Source organism: Hesperophylax consimilis, chromosome 15, assembly GCF_061612785.1.
Source record: "Hesperophylax consimilis isolate HC1 chromosome 15, BYU_Hcon_1.0, whole genome shotgun sequence".
Lineage (NCBI taxonomy): Eukaryota > Metazoa > Arthropoda > Insecta > Trichoptera > Limnephilidae > Hesperophylax > Hesperophylax consimilis.
In genome coordinates, this window is record NC_142850.1 from 8243061 (window position 1) to 8258679 (window position 15619).

General features: G+C 33.2%; 1 protein-coding gene across 2 annotated transcripts in view; it reads left to right on the forward strand.

Annotated features, from left to right (window-relative positions):
- The window catches only part of LOC149417272 (fibroblast growth factor receptor homolog 1-like), a 279900-nt gene that overhangs the window by 149428 nt on the left and 114853 nt on the right, over positions 1 to 15619 (forward strand). Inside the window, exon 2 of one of the 2 annotated variants that reach the window (XM_089640181.1) lies at positions 11770 to 11876. The exons of the other annotated variant lie outside the window; for it this stretch is intronic. The gene's annotated coding sequence lies outside the window, so the exon portion shown is untranslated. The remainder of the gene's footprint in view (positions 1 to 11769; positions 11877 to 15619) is intronic. 2 annotated transcript variants of the gene reach the window in all.

A 15619-nucleotide genomic window follows, 5' to 3' on the forward strand; every position in this document is an offset into this window, starting at 1 on the left:
AATCATAAATAGAATCAGATTTATGAGCATCGATGTAGGTACTTTAAAAAATCAACCACATGTATCGGGCGCACCCAGTCGCCTGTAGTTCACGCAGGTCTTAGGTATTATGCAAAAGAATATGATATTTTACTGTAGATACTCCTGAATATTAATTATATTATCGTAGGTAAGCATTGATGTATTGTATTTAGATGAGACATAAAGCGAAAAAATTGGTTCCGCTTTTTGACCTCCAACTGACCTCCAACTCTCCCAACGCTCTAACTAAAAATACCGAAACAGGTCTACGCGCACCGCTTATCGCGCGTTCTAATAGTTTAATCAAGTTTACAACATTACTGCAGTTTACAAAATAACATTATTACAATAAAATAAATAATAATAATAACATGGCATTTATATAGCGCAGTTTAGTGTCATTTCACAAATAGTTAATACTTATGAGCAGGTTTTAAAACAAATCGTTGTAGTTTGTTCCATTTTAAATTTAGAGTAATTTGTGTTCTGTCTGATGATCAGTGGAAGTACATTGTAGAGCTGTTGTAATGTATCAAAATTGTATTTGGCCAAAAGTTCTCTTAGCGAAATGGGGTAAGTATATAAGAGATTATTGCCTTTGGATCATTTTAATATTATACAGAGTGCACATGACTTACTTTTACCAGTGATTCCTGACATTATTTGGAGTAAAAAATGTAAATGAAATATAAAGTCCCTGACTTTTTCCACCGTTCACTTCCACGTCACGTACTCTACTTACACTCCTTTCTACGTTCATACGCTTTGCATGCCCTACCACCTAAGCGTCCCTTTCTTGTCCATTTCACTTACATCGGCCATTTTTTTGGAATCTCCACATCGTTAACACGGTCATATTCTCCACATCATGGAAGTCTGTTTACTGTAGTGATAATTATTGTCAAAAATAATTGGTACATACCGAAGTATTTTATTTTAGAAAATACTCTATAAAACACACTTTACAATGGACTTTTTATAACGTACAATTTTTGTACTTACTATAACTTTTAGAGCTACCAAAGTCTTAGGAAATCACTGACTGTCAAAAGTACCGCCAAGCGCTTCTAAAAACATGAATCAAAGATTAAAGCATTTTCCTCCGAGCCGTTCTTTGAAACGTGGTACAAATTCATTCCGTTTAATTGTTCACATTCATACAATAACAAAATTATATACAAAATATCAAACGCCAAAGGGACCGATTCTGGCGGGAACTGGGCATGTTCTGCGCAGGAAGTTCCAATCGGAAGCTGCGCACGCACCTGACGCGCATGGCCAATCAGCGCGCAGGATTTGAATTTGAATATCGAACCGAAAGATTCGAAATTCAGATTGCGCGAGAAATTTAAATCGCAGTATTGTATTGTCTTTCGGAGCGAATTAAAGACGATAAATTTGTGGGAATGGAATTATTAAATGTTCTCATGCATTTTGTGACATTGCAAAAAGAGTCATAAGAATGAATAGGTATTAGTTTCATTGTTTCGAAGATGTATGCTTGCCAATGAATATTAAGGACCTTGCATACGTAATCCTATAAGTACCTAAATTAGAACCCAGCATCAGCTCTAAATGTTTTCTGATAAAAAAAATATATTTCAATTTTCAATTTAAATATATGCATGGTAAATATAGCTATCATACTTGATTTTATTTCAATTTTTTCTTACAATTAGTTACAATTTTAGTTACAATTAGTGTTTAGCATAGTATGACGTTATATTCAAAATACCTATTACCTATCATAATATGTCATTTCTATTTTTCTATAACCGTCATATTAAAAGTATAACAGCGGTACTCCCTAATTCAAACACTAGAATTGATATCTCTATTGAGTTAGGCATAACATAACCAACTGGTAAAAAAAGGTTTTTACTGCAATACAATGTGTCTTTAAAGAAAAACAAATTACTTTTTTTTGCACTGAACTGAGTTTTGAACCACCCTACCCAGGAACTAATGTCGACACCTCTACAAACCTTTGCAAAATGCCGATCGGGTAGGATAAGTATTTATTTCGTATATTGACTGCTATGATGTCATCCGATTTCAGAGATAAGCGTATATGTCCACGTGTGTAGGTGATTTCCACCAAAGCTAATATAATGCATTTTCATCGACAACGAGTCTATCTGCAGAGTTTCAGCTTGATCGGATGAGGTGTAGTGGGATAATTTTCGCTACAAAGCTTTGCATTAATTTATTCCCGAAAAAAAAGTGAAATTCATAGAGACGTATTTAAAAATAGCCTTATATTGTAATTATCTCAAATAACTACCTGTATTTTATAATGTTTTATGAGTAATTTGGATTAGTCATAATGCAAGCTAAAGAAATGTGGTAGACATTGTGTTAGTTGTCACGTTAATTGGAACTCTGAAGGAACCCTAACAAAACCTCGACAAAGCGTAAAATTATTGTGAGTATCTACGATAAGTAATAATTATAATGATTCATTAACACAACAAGGAACATTTAAATCGGCAAATTTATAAAATAAGTGTATTTTTTCATAAAAAAATAATGTCATTTTATTGCACTTTTATCATTAGCTTTCAGTAACCCTTGATGTGATATTTCAAAAATCACGGCAAAATAAAAAAAATAGCCTATAATTTTTATTATTTTGTCCCAGTGAGTTAAAATAAACTAACCCAAAATAGCAATTTAGTATGATATACAAAATTCTAAATATTTTGTACTGCATAAATTTAGTGCATTATTTTTACACAAAAATAAAAAGATTATAAACGTGAACAAATTACTAAATAAAATCTTAAATAAATCTTTCAGAAAACGAAGTACTCTGTTTCTGTGCCACGCAAACAAAAATAACGTAAATAAAACCGCAGCATTCCGAAAAAAAAATCTCTGGCAAAAACACACATTACCCATTCCAATATGTTTAAAAAAACTCCAGTCGACAGAACTATAAATATCTAGGAACGAAATTCTTAAAAAAACCAAAGCAACAAAACAATAAATACTTTTCCCTACAGCTAAGATCCATAACAAGTCCAACAGAATTCAGGTCTAAACTAAAAACTTAAGGGAATGACAACTTAAAACCTTTTAAAGCTGTCATACCCTTAAATTAAATATTCCATTCCTGAGAGACAGTCCAATTATATCCAATTTTCCAATTATGTCCTAAATCCTGTATCTAAATTTCGCTAATAAACAATCAGTTAATCAATAAAGTGTTAATCTTAAGTGACCTACCAGGTAAGTATGGTACTGTATATTATCTCGATATATATTTATTAATAACATATATCATTATAGAAATGTATTATATAATTGTTCAGCGCCCTTGAGGTGATTTTCAAATCATCCAAATATTATTATTGGGGGAGGGGGTGAACTCCCTACCCCCCCCCATATACGCCCTTGCATGTGGTGAAAAAACGTTTTGTTATTAATAATAATATTATGACGATGTTAGATATTAATAATTTATATTAATAATTTTTTAAATTTTTTTTTTCCCATTTGATATCTGGTGAGTTGACGTGTTGTTGTTCTTGTATTGTTTTGTATTTATTTTACTTACATAATGCACTTACATAATGTTGATTGACTAGATGATCATTTGTGGAAAAGTGAGTGGAAGGGTTAAGTTTTTCCTTTGGGGAAGATTTAACCCGGACAACTAAATCGGAAGTAGACAAAAAAAAAAAAAAATTAATACTGTACGCCAATATGGATTTTTACAAACATAATTGATTTTATAACGAAAACGGCGCTATACAAATAATCAATTATTATTATTTGAACAGTTGTTCCAATTAATCTATTGAAATAGTAATTATGAAGAAAATTTGCTATTAAAATAATATAGAACCCATAAGGCATGTTATTATAGCCTTCTTGTAACTATATTATTCTGTCTAGTTCAACACATCTAATATTTCTGCAAAAGTATTGCCAACTGCATGTAATCTAGGTACAAGCGAGTATCCAAAGGACTCGGTCCTGATATTGTTGTTGCAGTAAAAAAATTATTTCGATCGAGTAGTTCTAGTTGGTATATTATGTTATGTGATAGTGATTAGTGCACAAGTACCTAGGCCAAAACTAAATAATAAAGAAAACTACAAGAATGACAGTTGCTATGCCGAATTTTGCTAGAATCCTAAACAGAAGTGTGCCTGTCTATGAATAGATATTTGCAGACACATAAACAATAATTTCGCCATTTTGTTTACCTGTAGAAATTACAAATAAGGAGATAATAATAGTTGGAGAAGGTGTTGATAGGACGTTCAACCTCCATAAAATATTACTTCCACGGGTTGACTCGTGTTTCCTGTTTTGTACGGACACTGAACGCCACAAGTAAAAATAATACTGGCATGGCGTTTTATAATACAGGTATTATAGAATATCATATTATTATTTATTAAAGTATTTGTTTTGTGCAATGGTATGCAGTGTGCAGCGGTTATTGCAACATCGCGGTGGATTTATTGACGCCGGCAATTGAATTTTAAATTTGCAGTTTTTTCAGCGGTGCAAACCATTTTTGAGTTTTAAATATTACTTGAAAATTTACTGTCGCATTTTACAAAATATGATATTAAAAAAAATAGAAAATTTTCAAACCAACAATCAGAGAGGCAGACAGCCAAACATCACGGTCTTAGCACACACTCCTTACCGCATTCCCACTCATCAATACATACTCTGTTATTCTGATTCTTGACATGGCCCGACTCAAGTATTTGGTGCACTTGATCGTGCCATGTCTTCCTCGAGCATCCCCAACATCTACCATTCACATTTGCGTCATATATTTTCCTTACATGCACTTCGTTCGTTCGTTTCATTCGTTACATGCCCAAACCATCTATACGTTCCTTTCGTAATCTTATTCATTACGCTTATGTCAGTCTTGCATTTTTTGCGAATCTCCAGATTTGTCACACGATCATGCATGGTTTTGCCACACATACGCCCAAGGATCTCATTTCTACAGCATTCAGTCTACTTACATATTTTTTCTGCCAGTGCCATGCCTCACTTCCGTACATCAGGGTAGGTACCAGCTACCATCACTCCATTGTGACCTGCTAGCTTCGCTTCTTTGGACATTTTTTTGTTAGCGCCAACTACGTTCAGTCGTCCATTAATGGAGTTATACCTGCATTTACCCTTCGTTCAATATCTCTGTCAGCCTTCCCATCTCGGTTTATACACGGTTTTACCACACAAACTCATCAGGGATCTCATTTCCACAGCATTTAGTCCATTTTGTAATTTTTAAAATACCAATTTCGATTATATAGACTTTTAATAATCCTTTTTCGGGTTTTGTACATCTCGCTATACATACATCTATTCAACGATAGCTAAAACTTTCTAAAAAATTTTAAACGAACATGATTTAACGATTGAAGAAAACGATAAATGTCAAACAGAAAAGATAGAAAACGATTAAATCGCATTTAGGAATTGAACCCAGGTTTTCTTCCTTGCCCGGGAAGTGCTCTGGTAGTGAAAAATGAAATTTAAAAAGAAATGTATTTTTTATTCGTAAGACGAATTAAGAAAATGATATGGCAACAGAGATTTTTGATTTATATTACTTGGTAGTAGTTACCTATTAACGTTTGAATCACTTTTACTAGTCCATCCCTAACCGCATTACGATTAATTTCATGATAATAAATCAATGTATCTACTACAATGTAATCAAGGTATCTACTTACAGTAGTTAAGTCAATGTTTTCTACCACTGCCTGCATAATTCTCTCTTCCGCGAATCGGATATTGAATTGGGCTGGAAATAGCACCAATACGATGGGAACCGCATTAGCCATCGAGCATCAGTCACAGTCATCGGGCATCAGCCGTCAGCCGTCAGCTATCAGCTATCCTACTCGTGACTCTGACTTGCCATAATATTTACGCACAGAATGTGATGGGAGTTTAATCAGTTAAATTTTTGCAGTCAGGGCCGGAATTCGCTGCTGTGTAGGACGATGCGAATAACTCATTACTTACATTTCAGAAAGTTCCTCTTCCTTGCATTATTTTCCGTATAGATGAAAACTTCCAAGTAGTTACATCTTTTACTGTTCCAAAACACAATGGTGTGAAAAATATTTTGGTGTCCTCCAACGTAAAACATACAAATATAATTACTCCGGAAATTCCTGTCGGAGAAAGCAAAGGAGTTACCATATTGCATGTAAAGTAATAACTTCAAGTACAATACCAAGAATCAATTATTATAAGTGCTCCAGAACACTTAGGACGATGCCCCACGTCAAGTAACATTTAGAATTGGGCCGCTAACAATAACGCTCCTTATGTATATGGTGATAAGGTTTAAATTATCGCATACCAGCCGCCTATTTTGATTTATGTAAGAAAAAAACATCGCCAAAACGTGTTTTTTAAATTTTATTTTGCTAAGTTCAGGCAAAAATATTTAAACGTTTTACGATATTTTTCCACATTACACAATAAATCCATAACCAAAAGGGGTTCGTAACAATGGGTTCCATAATAACTCAACATTCCATGCTCCATGACTTTATATAACTTTTTAAAGATATGATGAATTATCTTTGTGATGATTTATCCGGTCACAGTAACAATGAGATTTTGAATTTTAAATCAGTTTTTAAAGGCCTGATAATTATTTTTGACTTTAAAAAATGCTCGGTTATTTAATTAAAACATCTAAAATATTTCTAAGCGATTCAATTTTCAAACCAAAAACACGTGATTTTGCATTACTTCTTAGTGCTTCAAACTCTAGTTTCAACACGGACTTTTTTCCATGCGATTTGAAGTAACGAAAGACAGTCAATTTCTGAGCTACATAAATCATTGTCCATTGAGTTCAGATTGAAAAAGATTACCAAATATTTAGCTCACGTTTTTTCACTTGGAAAATGAGAATTAGCATTAAACATTTATTAGAATTAGGTTCTCTAGATTATATTTTATCCTTAACTGGATTAGTTTCAGAATTCTCTTTCGTAATTTTTTTTCATGTCTAATATTCTTGTTATTATTTATAGAACAATAGCTTTCAAGCTTCACTCATAAATGTATAAAATTTGTGTAGGTATTGATTTTTGTAACATTTTCCTGAAATCAAAAACCATTAACCAAGTTTCCTCATATCACCAGTTTACTTCAGTTTTGTGATACATTTTAATTGGCAAAAATATTCAGTATCCCAACATACATTTTGAAGGTGGTTACGTACTGTTGTAAGTTAATGTTGTTGTGGTTTAAGTTGATAAGGGTAGAAATACTTTCAATTCCAGCGCCGCTCCTGGTATTAGCTATGCTCGAGTGCATTTTAATAACATCATTGTTAAAAGACTGCAGGTTCACCTTCACTCGGTGCGACCAAAAGGCACTTAGAGCCGAACGTGGCATCGCGCTCCCGCCGAAACTTGGGGACATCAAACGCCTGCCAAATGATTTCGGCACCGAATTAAGTCATCGCGAATGCATCACGGTATTTTGGCGACATTGCTTTTTTGGCTGTGATAGGATTTGCGATGTTTTGTTATGAAATATGCTGCCAAAATAATGATGAGACGAATGATTAGTTCTCGCTTCCACCCGATTGACATCCGATAGAACTGAAACTAGGCAGAAAGTTGTCGATGACAATGCATTCTATCAATGTTTGGTGACAATCACGCATTGAACCGCGGAAATAAACGTTTTTCTCTAAAATTAGATGAAATTTCAACAGTTAATTTAGGAAATATCCCCGATACCCGATACTACCCGATCAGGATTTGCCTCAGTTCGTGCGGTTGACTCGAGTCCCTGGAGATTCAGTTAAACCATTTTTATTTTAAGTGGAAGCTACAAGCCAAAAATGTGTATATTCTTGATATACCTTATATCGTAAGTAATAGGTATTAAAATCGCTTGACAAAAGGAGACTAGAAACGTTCGATTTCAATCAAAAAACTGGTTTTTATTTATTTTGTAAATAATTTAATCAGAAAGCAAAAAAGTTAATCAAGTGAAACTGTCACAGATAATCTTGGCTATAATACTGTATTTTTTAAAAGTTGTTTCCTTTACGCGTTCATACATTTATATTGTAAAAATATTTTTTTTAGTAGTTTTCATTTATATTTTTTACTGAGTAATTTATTTTTTTATTTCCATTCTACTCAAGCGAAGCGTTAGAAAAACCTTCAATTTATCTAAAACATATTTTTTGGTATTCATAATGTACACCAATTCGTTAAAAAGATTAATCAAAATAGTGATTTTGCATTAAGCTTCGCTTTAAATACATCTATTAATATAAATAGATATACCTACTATAATTTAAAAAAAACTTGTTTTTCACGGATTGATTTTTTTTATCTTCTCATCAGATTGGTACCTACCTACTCAATTACTAAATAAGAAAGATTTTTTAGAAGTTGGTTCGTACTTATCCAGTAAGAATACACATACTTAATTACTCAAATCACGAAATAATCTCCAAGATGATATTCAAATGTTTTGCGAAAACAAATTACGTATAAGATTGAAAGAATGAAAAAAAATGCAGACGATCGTGCGATGGTTACATATACATTTACAAAATTATTTAAATATTCAGAATGTTAAATGCAAAGCGCATATAATATAATTTTATGCAATATCTATGTACATACCTACCCAACAAGGTAAGTGCCTATATATTCTGAGTCCAAAAACGTTAAACATCATATCTTGAATCTCAATTCATTTTATTCGATATTAAAAAGATAGAAAGCCATGTTGAAGTCAGCAGTATTATTATTTTTAAGATATAAAAATATCGGTTTAAGATCGTTTCTTGAATACGCATTGGTTCATTTCGCACTTCCTGGAAAAATAAACAAAGATCATGAAGATTTTACTTGATGCTTACCTACAAAATGTTATTATTTTTTGTGGCACATGGGCAATTTAAATAAAATTATCTTGTCTTAACTTGGCATCAACAAGAATAAGTTTTTTATAATGCCAAATTAATGGCCATGTTAAAAAAAAGTTAAGCTAGAGCCAGTGAAAGTAAAAGGACTTGTGTTGATTCATGTACTGATTGAGTAGGCCACTCCGCGCTGTGTTTTGTTTAATCGCATTTTTTTGATGCTGAGTGAAACGTTGCAACTCAGGAAAACACGTGAAGATTTAGAAGGTTACATAACTGTGAATACACAAAATTGTAATGTAATAAAGGCGGTCATACAGTTAGACAGTGAAAGATAAAATTGCAATGTAATAAAGGCGGTCATTCAGTTAGACAGTGAAAGATAAAATTGCAATGTAATAAAGGCGGTCATACAGTTAGACAGCGGAAGAGAAAAATTGTAATGTAATGAAGGCGGTCATTCAGTTAGATAGTGAAAGAGAAAAATTGTAATGTTATGTAGGCGGGGATTCAGTTAGACAGTGAAAAAGAAAAATTGTAACGTAATGAACGTGGTTGTACAGTTAGACAGTGAAATATAAAATTGTAATGTAATGAAGGCGGTCATACAGTTAGATAGTGAAAGAGAAAAATTGTAATGTTATGTAGGCGGGGATACAGTTAGACAGTGAAAAAGAAAAATTGTAATGTAATGAACGCGGTCGTACAGTTAGACAGTGAAAGAGAAAAATTGTAATGCAATGAAGGCGGTTATTTAGTTAAACAGTGAAAGAGAAAAAATGTAATGTTATGTAGGCGGGGATACAGTAAGACAGTGAAAAAGATAAAATCGTAATGTAATGAAGGCGGTCATACAGTTAGACAGTGAAAGATAAAATTATAATGAAAGGAAGGTGGTCATACAGTTAGACAGTGAAAGATAAAAATAAAGCCTTGGATAATGCTTTCCTTGTGGTATTTTGAACATCTTGTATGCGAAGTCGTAAATAGTGATGATCATTAGTGAATAGTTTCATTGCTAGAACATTTTATACAATATACTATTTATAAGTTTTTATTTAAATTATATTCTTTGTTGCAATCGTGTTATTTTAATTCAGCATGGCACTGTAGTAGAATTTACTCGGTTTAAACGCAACCATAAATGGACAAATTACATTAAAAATTCTAGTCATGTTTATAACTTTTCTAACATTATAAATGGTTATTTGACTCGTGAAATGTCAGTCGCACTTATATATTTTCTTCAAATATTTCTAGTAATAACAAGCCGCCTAACTTAACTGTAACGAGATCAAAAGCCTCGATATGAAATTTCATGTATCAGAAATACATAAAAGTTTTAAAAATCCAGTGTTTAATCTATAGAGTTAACAATTCGCGTACACGCGTCGAAAATCTCCTATTACCCCAATCATCACCCAGAAGGTTCAGGATTTACGACCCTGGGCAAATCGAAGAGTTGGCGGCGATATCTATCAAAAATGTAGGCAAACCAAGCAAAGAAAGGTCCCTATGATTTCAATAAAGTTCTCATTTTATTTTAACTGTAACTGTATTGTTTATTGTTTATTGTTGCCTTTTGGTGTTTTATGTTTAAATGTTTTTTTACACCGCTATTGGACGGTTGATAATTATTCTTTTTTTTAATGTTTATCCTTTTTATGTTAAAATAAAAACTCCTGGCCATATTGAAGGCTTGGAGAGAAGAATTACTAGAAGAATTAGAGTCAAAAGCAAAAAATAAATCAAGTGAAAACAAATAAATGGCCTTCAATCAGTTCAACGTTCTATAAAATACCTATGGCCAAATCACAGTCAGATTATGCCTCAACTTGTATCTTATTGGCTGTATCAGATCAAGTACATAGCCGTTGAGCATTTTAAATTCTATTGTCTAATAATTTTCAAATAAATTCAAGCCCTTCCTTATTTGAGATTGATTGTTCTATCGCGCTTGCGGTGGTGTTCTGTGGTCAATTAACGATTCAGTGCGCATGCGCCGACGGAGCTTTAGGCTCGCCAATCAGAAGTTAGAATCCTGCCTTTAGCCGTGGAATACAAATCAGATCTAACCGCCATATTAATGTTTAAACAACTTATTTATTGGAAGTACTTAATTAAAGAATTATTACATTTTATTAATTATTATTTTATTTTTGTTGAATACCTGTCTAAAAACTAATTATCTCCTTATTTAATACCCAAAACAAAGAGTACTTCATTATCAGTTGGATCCTGACCTAATTTGTGGTTTTTAAAAATCCTAAAACCCCTCCACACGAGCAACTTTAGTTGCGGCGACAGTTGGATAAAATCTCCCGAGTGTGTGCGCAACTTTATGTGCCTTACAGTCGACTCAATTTGGTTGAGCGATTATTATCAATCTTGTTGAGTTGAACGTAAAGTTGAACCGTGTGGGGATGCGATGTATGCGATTGAACCAACCAAATTGAAGGGTCAGTAAGACCCTTAATATACTATGATGGATTTTCAATGTACGTAACTGTTGCTCGCAACTAAAGTTGCTCGTGTGCGCCAAGACAAAGGCAAAACAGCTAATTTTAGAGACGAAAATGGAATGTTTTTTAGCATAGAAAACGGAATGTTTCTACCTACTTTATTTTGTTTTTAATTGTGGAAAAGTTTTTTTTAAACGCCAATTTCCACTATTTAAATGTAAAATTATTATAAATTTAATTTATTCACACCTTATATCTAGGAAATAGACAACCAGAGGAGAGAAAAGGTTATTGCTACAACCGGGATTTGAGCGCCGGATCTTCCGCTATCGGGCCCCTGCTGTAACCACAACAATGACCTGAAACCTTTGTTAATAATTACAGATTCAAACACCATGTGTATTGGCACTCGGCGGGTCTGAAGATTGTCGCGATAGCCCAGCGGTTAAAACAGTCTGGATAGTGGAAGATCCTGGCGCTAAGAAAACCAGGTACCATCAAAAACCATTTGTCTGACATGTTTAATATATATATCTAACCCATGAAAGTCAATGCTGATGAAGTGACTTATTTAAAGTTTATGAAAATATGTTTATTGTGTGTTTTTTTTTGTATTACAACATAAAGAGGGCAGACATAAAAATTTCCACATAAATAACAAAGAATAAATGCCAACCATCCAATAACGATGTACAAAAATATGTAAGAATCAAAAATTAAGTAGGTACGTACAACAATAAAAAACAAGAGACAATAGAATTTGGGTCAAGTGAAAACAAGAGTTACGAGAAAAATTTGCAAAGTTCTCGGGGCTGTTGCTAAATATGTCCCGAATCTTGCCACTAACATTGAATGTTAATATTTATGTCAACTTAGTCGAAAAAATATCGATATATTCATTTAAATTGTTATTTAGAATTTTGTGGTATTTATTATAACCGGTAAGTAGTGTCGACAATAAATGATGGTTAATTTTAAAAGAAGATTTTTTACAAGTTTTAGTGATAATCAATTTGTAATAGTAATAATGCAATTCCCATTTATCAGACCTTTCCTACTTCAAATTCCATTGTCTGTTTATTTAAATCGGTATTATATTTATGTTCATTACGACTGTTGAATACATTTATTACTATGCGCTTAACTCGATGGATTTACCACAAACAATGCGTTCGGTTTAGAGGAAGGTTCTACATCTAAAGAAATAATTTTATTGTCTATGCCCAGTCACGATCGGATTCCAAAACGTTTCCTAGACAAAGGCTATAGATCTTTATGTTTACAGAGAATTAAAGGTAAAATCTCACCAAGTTAACTGTGGTTTAATATTACTTGTTGATAATATTATAATACTAGTACCGTGTACCCGGCGTGTACTAACGTTTACCCGGCGTGTACTAACGTGTACCCGGCGTGTACTAACGTGTACCCGGCGTGTACTAACGTGTACCCGGCGTGTACTAACGTGTACCCGGCGTGTACTAACGTGTACCCGGCGTGTACTAACGTGTACCCGGCGTGTACTAACGTGTACCCGGCGTGTATTAACGTGTACCCGGCGTTTCTGGAGCTTATCCTTAAGAGATAGATAATTAAGTGTGTTCAAAAGAAAAGGTGCATTTCGAATTTTTTCGAATAGTATTTATTTATTCATCCAATATCCATTTTCTTCCCTTCAAAGTAATCCCCCTCAGATATAATGCACTTATGCCAGCGCTTCTTCTAATCCTCGAAGCACTTCTGGAATGTGCTTTTTGGTATGGCCATCAGCTCGTTCTACGATTCTGACTTTATCTCATCAATTGTTGCAAAATGCTTTCCTTTCATTGGTCTCTTCAGTTTCGGGAATAGGAAAAGTGGCAGGGAGCCAAACCTGGTGAATACGGTGGTTGAGGCATGATTACGGTGTTGTTTTTGGCCAAATAATCACGAAAAAGCATTGATGTGTGAGCTGGTGCATTATCGTGATGCAAAATCTATGATTTGTTTTTTTCGTTCTTGGCCTTTCTGACCAAGAACACTTTTTTGAGACAAAGTAGACTCGCCGAATGCCACAGTCAACATTTTAAGTGCGTTGAAGCACTTTATTCCATTTTTAACGCAAAATTTAATACATATTCTTTGATCCATTTTTTTCAAATGTAAAAAATCGAAGAACACAAAAAACGTGACTAACCTTTCCAGTTGTCAAAAACAAAACACTAATCCAAAATAGCTGATAATGCTAACATATGATAAACATATGTGTACCAACTTAACAAAAAAATTCGATAATCGAATGAACAAACCTCGTATATACCATCGTGGACTTTTCTATTGGCCCTATTATGATAATATAAAATTACGGAGTACATTATTTTGACTATCTTGTAAGGTTTAGCCAGCGTTGGCAATGGTTTGGGGTTGAGTTTTGAGGCTATGAGGCCTTTATTTCCGTCGTATACTATTTTGATGAATCTCGTGAGCAAGCGTTGGCAATGTAAGCTATGGAATTTTTTTTTAATGACTTGGTTACAAAACATTGACTTTTCTTTACTTCCTATAAATATAATTTGCATATATTATAATGTATATAAACCTTTTAGAAAAAAATTAAACTAATCAAATAAAACTGGTATTGCATCTTCATATAAATAATTACAACCATTTATTAACTAAAATACACCGAAAGTTTTACATGTGAATAAACTAAAAGCGAAAATTTGAATTTCAGAATAATACAGGGTGTATCGCCACGTACCCGACAAACTTTAACCAGCTATTCCTTAGCACATTTGGAGTAAAAAATGTTATGGGTACTTTGCTGTCCGGTAACATTTTTTTTTTAATAAAAAATTTACCATTCATATTTTCACCACATGTCACCACTGTTTTATCCTTTGTCACAGTTTGAAAACCCATCTGGCAATATTTTATTCGAGTTTCGTTGAATAATATACGTACGTACCTACATTGGCGCGCTTTTACAATCACAACGAAATGGCATGGTACCATTTGTCTCATTTTTAACTATTATTATTTAGTGTGTATGAAAGAGCGAAGACGCTTTTTGACACACTTGCTAATAACAGCAGAGCTGTTGAACACGAGAAATAATGCCAATGACAGTGACGGAGTGTGGATTTTTTTATAATTTTTTGTTGTTAATTGAAAAAAAATGTTACCGGACAGCAAAGTGCCCATAACATTTTTTACTTCAAATGTGCTAAGGAAAAGCTGGTTAAAGTTTGTCGGGTACGTGCCGATACACCCTGTATAGTGGTATATTATAAAATGCTTTGTAAAGTATCTATTTGCAAATAATATAAAATATATTGTGAGTCCCAACTACTCGCGACCGTCTGGAGCCAGTGAGACTATGGCATCCCCAATAATTGGATTGGTGAGTAGGGGAAGGAGATGGAAAAGAGGAAACTAGCTATTCAGATCTGGTCACCAAAAACGTCCAAAGCCATTTAAAGCTATTTTAATTCTGAATGGTGGTCTTACACCAGGGCGATACTGAGAGTTTCTTCCACTCTGGAAAGTTCCGCAAGTATACGATATATTAATTTAAATTGATAAATTGAGAAAGCACGCCGGGATTTGAACCCGCGACCTTCGGATTGCTAGTCGAGAGCCTTACCCCTCGACGATTATACTATGCAGGGGTAGATGTCCAATCGGCCGAAATATTATATAACATAATTTGTTGAAGCAATATTTTTTGTCCATTAATTAATCAAATAAGTACAAAAACAGTCTCCTTAAAGATTTAGTATTGGTAAACAACGATATCTTAACCAAAATGAACGGTTTTTCATGTAAAAATTAAATTTGGATTTGAGAACAAAATAACAAACTAAACTGAATAATAATTTTTTTAATCAAAAGATAAAGCATACATCTAGTACAGATTTCAGCTATTTTAATATGTTTGTTTGGTAAATTATGAAAATCTGCTTTTGGAGAATTTGATTTCTAATGATTTTAGGAACAACTTTGGCAATCTTTTGTGAGTTCATAGTAATAATAAAAAAAATAATCATTCCCGACTACATATATCAATTTTATGACGTATAAAATAAAATAATAAAATCTTATGTAAGGGCGCAAACAAATAATAAGTCTTGATATTGCAAAGCAAAAAGCATATTCTAATAAAATTAATTAATTAACGCCATCTATGTACATGTAACGAGCGTCGCGTTTAACCTTAAGTCAAAAATAATTAAAAAATTTACCTCCAAAATCA